Genomic DNA, 6,000 nt, shown 5'->3' on the forward strand with positions numbered 1-6,000 from the left:
GGATGATGGGGGAGGTGGGGGGCCTCTCTCTCTCTCTCTCTCTCTCTCTCTCTCTCTCTCTCTCTCTCTCTCTCTCTCTCTCTCTCTCTCTCTCTCTCCAGTAATATACATATACATATGACTGACATCTAAGTTTGTTTTTGAGTGTACCTGGTAAGCTGTATTTGAGAGGATGGTGGCAGGCATGTACAGAGCATGAGATCAGGGAGGAGCACTGTGGCTTCAGGAGTGGTAGAGGACGTGTGGATCAGGGTTTGGCTCAAAGAATCTCAGTGAGAAATACTTAAAGAGAGAAATAAAAGGTTTGTATGTGGCATTTATGGATATGGAGAAGGTGTAATGATTGGGTTGATGGAGATGGTTGTGGCAGGTGTTACGAATATATAATGTGGGAGGTAAGTTACTGACCCCATCAGCCATTCCCTCCTCCCTCTTGCTCTTCATCCTCCTCCCTTCACGTTAACCTTTGACCTCAATGGAGTTTGCTCAGTCATCTGTTCACAAGTTGTTCATGAGAACAACGTGAGTATCTGCTGGTAGTTTTGGTCGCTGGGTACACGGGATACTCACACCTGTAGTGTTTTTGTTGCTGAAATCCTCGAATATAAGAAGAAGAACGCGACGTCTCTGGCGCCTGGCAGCGAGCGGGATGTGGTCAAAACAGAGCTGGGGTCAGCGGACTGACGGGCCTCTGTGTCGTGCGACGATGACAAAATGCTTACGCGGTTATCAGCTCTGAGTCAACGTGCACCCAGCTGCCTTGCTACATCCGACCACACTCATCCACGGCTCTCCATCGCGCTCTCCCAAGTTCTCCTCCTCCAACACTCCTCCCCTCTACCTTCCTCCCCAGCCCTCCGTCCCTCTCCCCAGCCTCTTCCCTTTACCCAACCCTCCTGCGCCCCCTCCACAACCCTCCTCTTGCCCTTCGTTCCCTCCCTGACCCTCTATCAGCCCTCCGTCCCCCCCAGCTCTAAACCACGCGGCGCCCCTCCCCAGCCCTCATTTCCTCCCATCCCTTGTAGCCCATGGGTGTCACGAATGGTGAGCAAAGAGGGCACTTCCTCCCCAGTTGCCTTGCAAGAAAATATATCAAAAGCATTATGATAATATTCATTTAAAAGAAGAGAAAATGGAATACTTTATATTTCTCCATCTTTATTCATTTATTAAACACATTCGTATATGAGTTTTTTTTTTTTTTTTAATCTCTTCTCATTGGCTATTCAATTAACTTGTCATCATTGATAAAAGTCGCCAGATTTTTTTGCGCCCCTCTCAAATGTACCCAGCTGATGCCCACGGCTCCTCCCACTCCCCCAAACCCTCCCTCCCTCCCCGTATTTTTCCTTCGGCCCTGAGTGTCATCATTCCCCCCGGCCCTCACCCTAGCCCTCACTCCAGCCCTACGCCGCCTCTTAGCTTCATGTCTCCTCCCTCCAGCCTTCATCTCGCCCCTCCATATCCTTCTCTACCTCTTCACAATCACCCTTAGCCCTTTTCCAGCCCTCAGAAGCTCTCAAGTTCAGTCCTCAGCCCTCCTCACCCGTTTCCCAGCCCTTTCCCAGCCCCTCATCCCAGCCCTCTCTACCAGAGCCAATTAAACTTTACTCAGCGCCTGTGTTGTGACTGGGTGTCACCGGCCAAGTTTTGGAGAGTCAGTTGTCTCCCCGGGTGATCTGATTTCCGGCACTCTGATTGGATAATGGCCGGTGGGGGAAACTGGCTGTTGGCCAGGAATATGCTCCACTGTTGCTGGCTTTTGCTTGCACTGATTGGATGGGTTTGCAGTCGACCGACGCATTTTTCTGGGAAGCGATTTAATTATATTTTATTCTTTTTTTTTTTTTTTGTTCTATCTGCTGAACTAAAAGATAAAGTCAATTGTGCGTTGACTGTGAAACTAGATAGATATAATGTCTCGTGCATGAAATGGTTTTTATACTGGTATATTGTTGTTTTTATATCAGCTTCAGTGTAGAATTCGTGTTATCCTGATATCTCCCTGTCTTGTCGGTATATGATATTTTATATATTTAGGTTTTTTTTAGCCTAACCTAACCTAACCTAACCACCATCATCATGCTCCCTCACCATCACTAACATCATGCTCTCCCTCAGCATCACCACCGCCATCATGCTCTCCTTCACCACCACCATCATGCTCTCCTTCACCACCACCACCACCACCACCATCATGCTCTCCTTCACCACCACCACTACCACCACCACCATGCTCTCTCACACCATCACCACCACCATCATGCTCCCCTTCACCACCACCACAATCATGCTCTCCCTCACTCCTACACCAGCCGTCCACAAGGACAGACACGCACTCTTTGTACTCCAGCACCTCGATATACCAGCTCAGGTTACTTGATTTCACATCCTCGTACGTCGCCTGTTTCACTCTGTCTCCTGCGTGGGTTCGCCCAATGTACTTGGGTGCTGTACGAAACTGTGTTGGTTGAGTACGATTCATATGACAGTTGGTCAGAAGTGTTGTGAGTTGATATGTGAACATGCTCGGTCAGGTGTCACTATGAAAGAACATGGTTACCTGAACTGAAGGAACGTAATAAGTCGACCGCTCTAAGGGTGACCGTCACATGGTGATCTTTTTCCATGGCAACTTACGTTCCCCTTTGTACAATAACATTACTACGTCCTTTGGTCAGTAGGTTGTGTTCTGATCAACAGATCTTGGAGACGAACACGACTGCTGATCTCAGCAACATTGATGTTTTAGCCCTGATGATAGACGTTTTCTATTAATTGATTAAAACCAGCTTGATAAGTATATCAGAGAGTGGCGCTATGGGTGTTTAGTACCCCAACCTACTCCCTTTTTTTTTTCTTTCCACGCAGATAGACCCTGACATCTTGCAGTAGGGTGTTCAGGTGGGAAGCCCTTCAGACCTAAGTCTTTCTTGCCATGAACGACAATCTATTGTTTTTCAGGCTTTGGCTGATGGAGAGGACGAGGAACACGAGGCCAGACGAGTCGGACTCCTAGATATTCCAGGTTAGTTGGAGGCATCTTGTTTCAGGAACCTTTCCAGACGTAAACTTTATTGCTTTATTGCTGGGGTAGATGACACGGTAGAGGACGCTCGTAATCGTGCCAACAACAGTTCGTTTTTCGTTAGTCATGTATATAATAAAAGACACATACAAGGAAGTATCACTGGAGATTCTTGGAATTCGAAAGCAAATCATACAGCATTTCATTTTCGTAAATGCGCTCCAGGATCGGCGTGGGAACATTTCGTTAAGGTATTCAGTTTTGAGAAGTGATACGTTGTCCTTTCTTTCTTTTTCATGATAGGGATGTAAATTGTTGATCCCGTGGCTGCCCAATGTAGCATGTTCCTTAGTGAGACTGTGCAATTTGGTTCAAAAATCGCTTCCCATAAGGAGCAAATTCGTCCCCTTCCATAAGTACTTTTCTCAACAATAACCTTTATTTCTAAGGAGGTTTTTTTTTGTGTGTAAATGGGCGCAGTATAAGGGGGGAAATCAAAGCAGAGACACTTGCTTTAAAAGAAAGTTATGACATGACTGGCATATCTGAATCTTAATATGATGTTATAAACTGAAAATTTCACCGCCAAGTGTGCAATTCTAATGTATGCTATGTAACACTGACGAATCATTATGTCAGTGGTGGCGTGTTGATGTGAGTTAACCTTAATCCTGTACTGATATGTTGGCTTTTGATCAGCTAGATAAGCTTCGTCGGAAAATGAATAAGCGTACGTTACAGAAACCAGAAGTAAACATAGGACTTTATGATCAGCTAGTAGACATTCGTAATAACCACAGTTCACTTCTAATAGTGGGTTTTGCCACACTTTTATCGAGGTGGGGAGACTCCTTCTCCCCCTAGAGTCACCATTTGGACTCTATAAACTTGCTTGCTCACGCCTTTATACAATTCAGCGAGAAACCAACTCGCGAGGTGAACCTTCCAGACTTAGCGCAAAGCTAAGTATGAAATGGTACAACCAGGAACGCTTTATTTCTCCCCTCCACCGCTACTCTACCCACCTCTTCTTCATCGCCACATCTGTATCACTTACTGCCACACCACTTCTCGCAGACTCTTACAACTTTCCCTGTACGAAAGCCAATTTAAAGAACTTTGCATAAACCCTGATGATATGTTAATTAACCGAGCCATTCATTCAATCAGTTTGCACAAGATTAAGAAAAAGAAATCGGATTCCCTCTCCAGGGAAGTTCCCTGGAACTCTTGGAGTCCCTCTTGCCACAGTTACTTCCAGGAGAGTTCCTGGAATTCCAGGCGTTCGTCTTGCCACAGTCTGTCTGTGAGTCATTATTGGTTCGAATATCCTTTGGTTTGAGCTGGTCTAGACGGCCTCGGAGGAGGAGGAGGAGGAGGAGGAGGAGGAGGAGGTGGAGGAGGAGGTCTGTCATTTGCATTTGACGATGGCGATGGAGAGGTTAGGCGGCAGATTCTCAGACCACAGGTGTCAGGGAGAGAGAGAGAGAGAGAGAGAGAGAGAGAGAGAGAGAGAGAGAGAGAGAGAGAGAGAGAGAGAGAGAGAGAGAGTTTATGTATTGGGAGCTCTTTATTTACTTCATACAGTTTATACTGAAATGGTATCACCATCACAAGCATAGATATGTAATCTGTAACGTGTATTATTATGTCCCACCTCTCTTCTCTCTCTCTCTCTCTCTCTCTCTCTCTCTCTCTCTCTCTCTCTCTCTCTCTCTCTCTCTCTCTCTCTCTCTCTCTCTCTCTCCTCCCATTTGTCCTCACCTCTCATCCTCTCCCTCCCACTCTCTCCCCCTCTCTCTCTTTCTGTCTCGACGTTGATGAATGCAAGTGGCGCTTCTTTTCCCCGACACAAAATGTGAACGTTTCTTGGCTGTTCGTTAACTAGGAAACTTTAGCCGAGTTATGGCTGAAATAATGGATGGGTAAAAAACGCGATACTTCGGTAGAAAACGGGATTAAGGGCTAATGATCGAAGTGATTAAAGGAAAGCTTCGGTATTCACTCCGTCAGTAGTTCATTTGCATTCATTAAAGAGCTACAGACTCTTACTGTTATATCCCGTGAGCTGAGTGGTGTTGTGAGGTTCAGGCATGACTGGTGGAGACTGTAGTGGTGTTGTGAGGTTCAGGCATGACTGGTGGAGACTGTAGTGGTGTTGTGAGGTTCAGGCATGACTGGTGGAGACTGTAGTGGTGTTGTGAGGTTCAGGCATGACTGGTGGAGACTGTAGTGGTGTTGTGAGGTTCAGGCATGACTGGTGGAGACTTAACGGAGCTGTTAGCCCCCAGACATGACTGGTGGAGACTGTGGTGGGACGGGAGGCCCCAAGAGTGACTGGTGGAAACTGAGGCCGGGCGTTGTAGCAGACTAGATCATTTTAGATCGTTCGTTTTTGCCTTTTTTTATCCCACAAGTTGAATTGTGTTAGAAAACTGGAGGGAGGGCTAAGGTAAATTTCTCCAGCATCATGTACCTAAGGCTTTGGTAGTTCACCAGCAGGGAGTGTGTGGCAGCTCTCCATAACCTTACCGTGGTTAGCTGGGTCGAAGCAAATAGTGTCGTTGGCTGGTGACCTCACCAGTCACACCCGAAGCACCATTATCACCAAGGGCTTGTGGATGTTCTCTCCATCTTCACACTAACATCATCGGCCACCGTCCCTTCATTAGATACATAGAGGCACACAAGTACCATCTGGGAGCCAGAGATGGTAGTCAGCTGGTGCCCCCCCCCCCTCATGGATGTCAACAAATGCACGTGTTGCCCTCCTGGATCTCAACTATTGCACTTAGTTGCCATCTGGATGTCAAGAAATGCACGGTGCGCGTGTTGTCCACCTGGATGTCAAGAAATGCACGGTGCGCGTGTTGTCCACCTGGATGTCAACTAATACGCATAGTAACCACTTGGATGTCAATAAGATACGCATGACATCCACCTGGATGTCAGCAGATGCGTGTGTCGTCCAT

The 6,000-nt window shown here is 46.9% G+C and overlaps 1 long non-coding RNA gene across 1 annotated transcript in view; it reads left to right on the forward strand.

Moving 5' to 3' along the window:
- The window catches only part of LOC139762042 (uncharacterized), a 327,050-nt gene extending 324,030 nt beyond the window's left edge, over positions 1–3,020 (forward strand). The window contains exon 3 of the long non-coding RNA XR_011715668.1: positions 2,965–3,020. This is a non-coding gene — a long non-coding RNA (uncharacterized lncRNA). The remainder of the gene's footprint in view (positions 1–2,964) is intronic.
- The last annotated feature ends 2,980 nt before the right edge of the window (positions 3,021–6,000 follow it).

This window comes from Panulirus ornatus, chromosome 42 (genome assembly GCF_036320965.1).
Source record: "Panulirus ornatus isolate Po-2019 chromosome 42, ASM3632096v1, whole genome shotgun sequence".
NCBI classification, from domain to species: domain Eukaryota; kingdom Metazoa; phylum Arthropoda; class Malacostraca; order Decapoda; family Palinuridae; genus Panulirus; species Panulirus ornatus.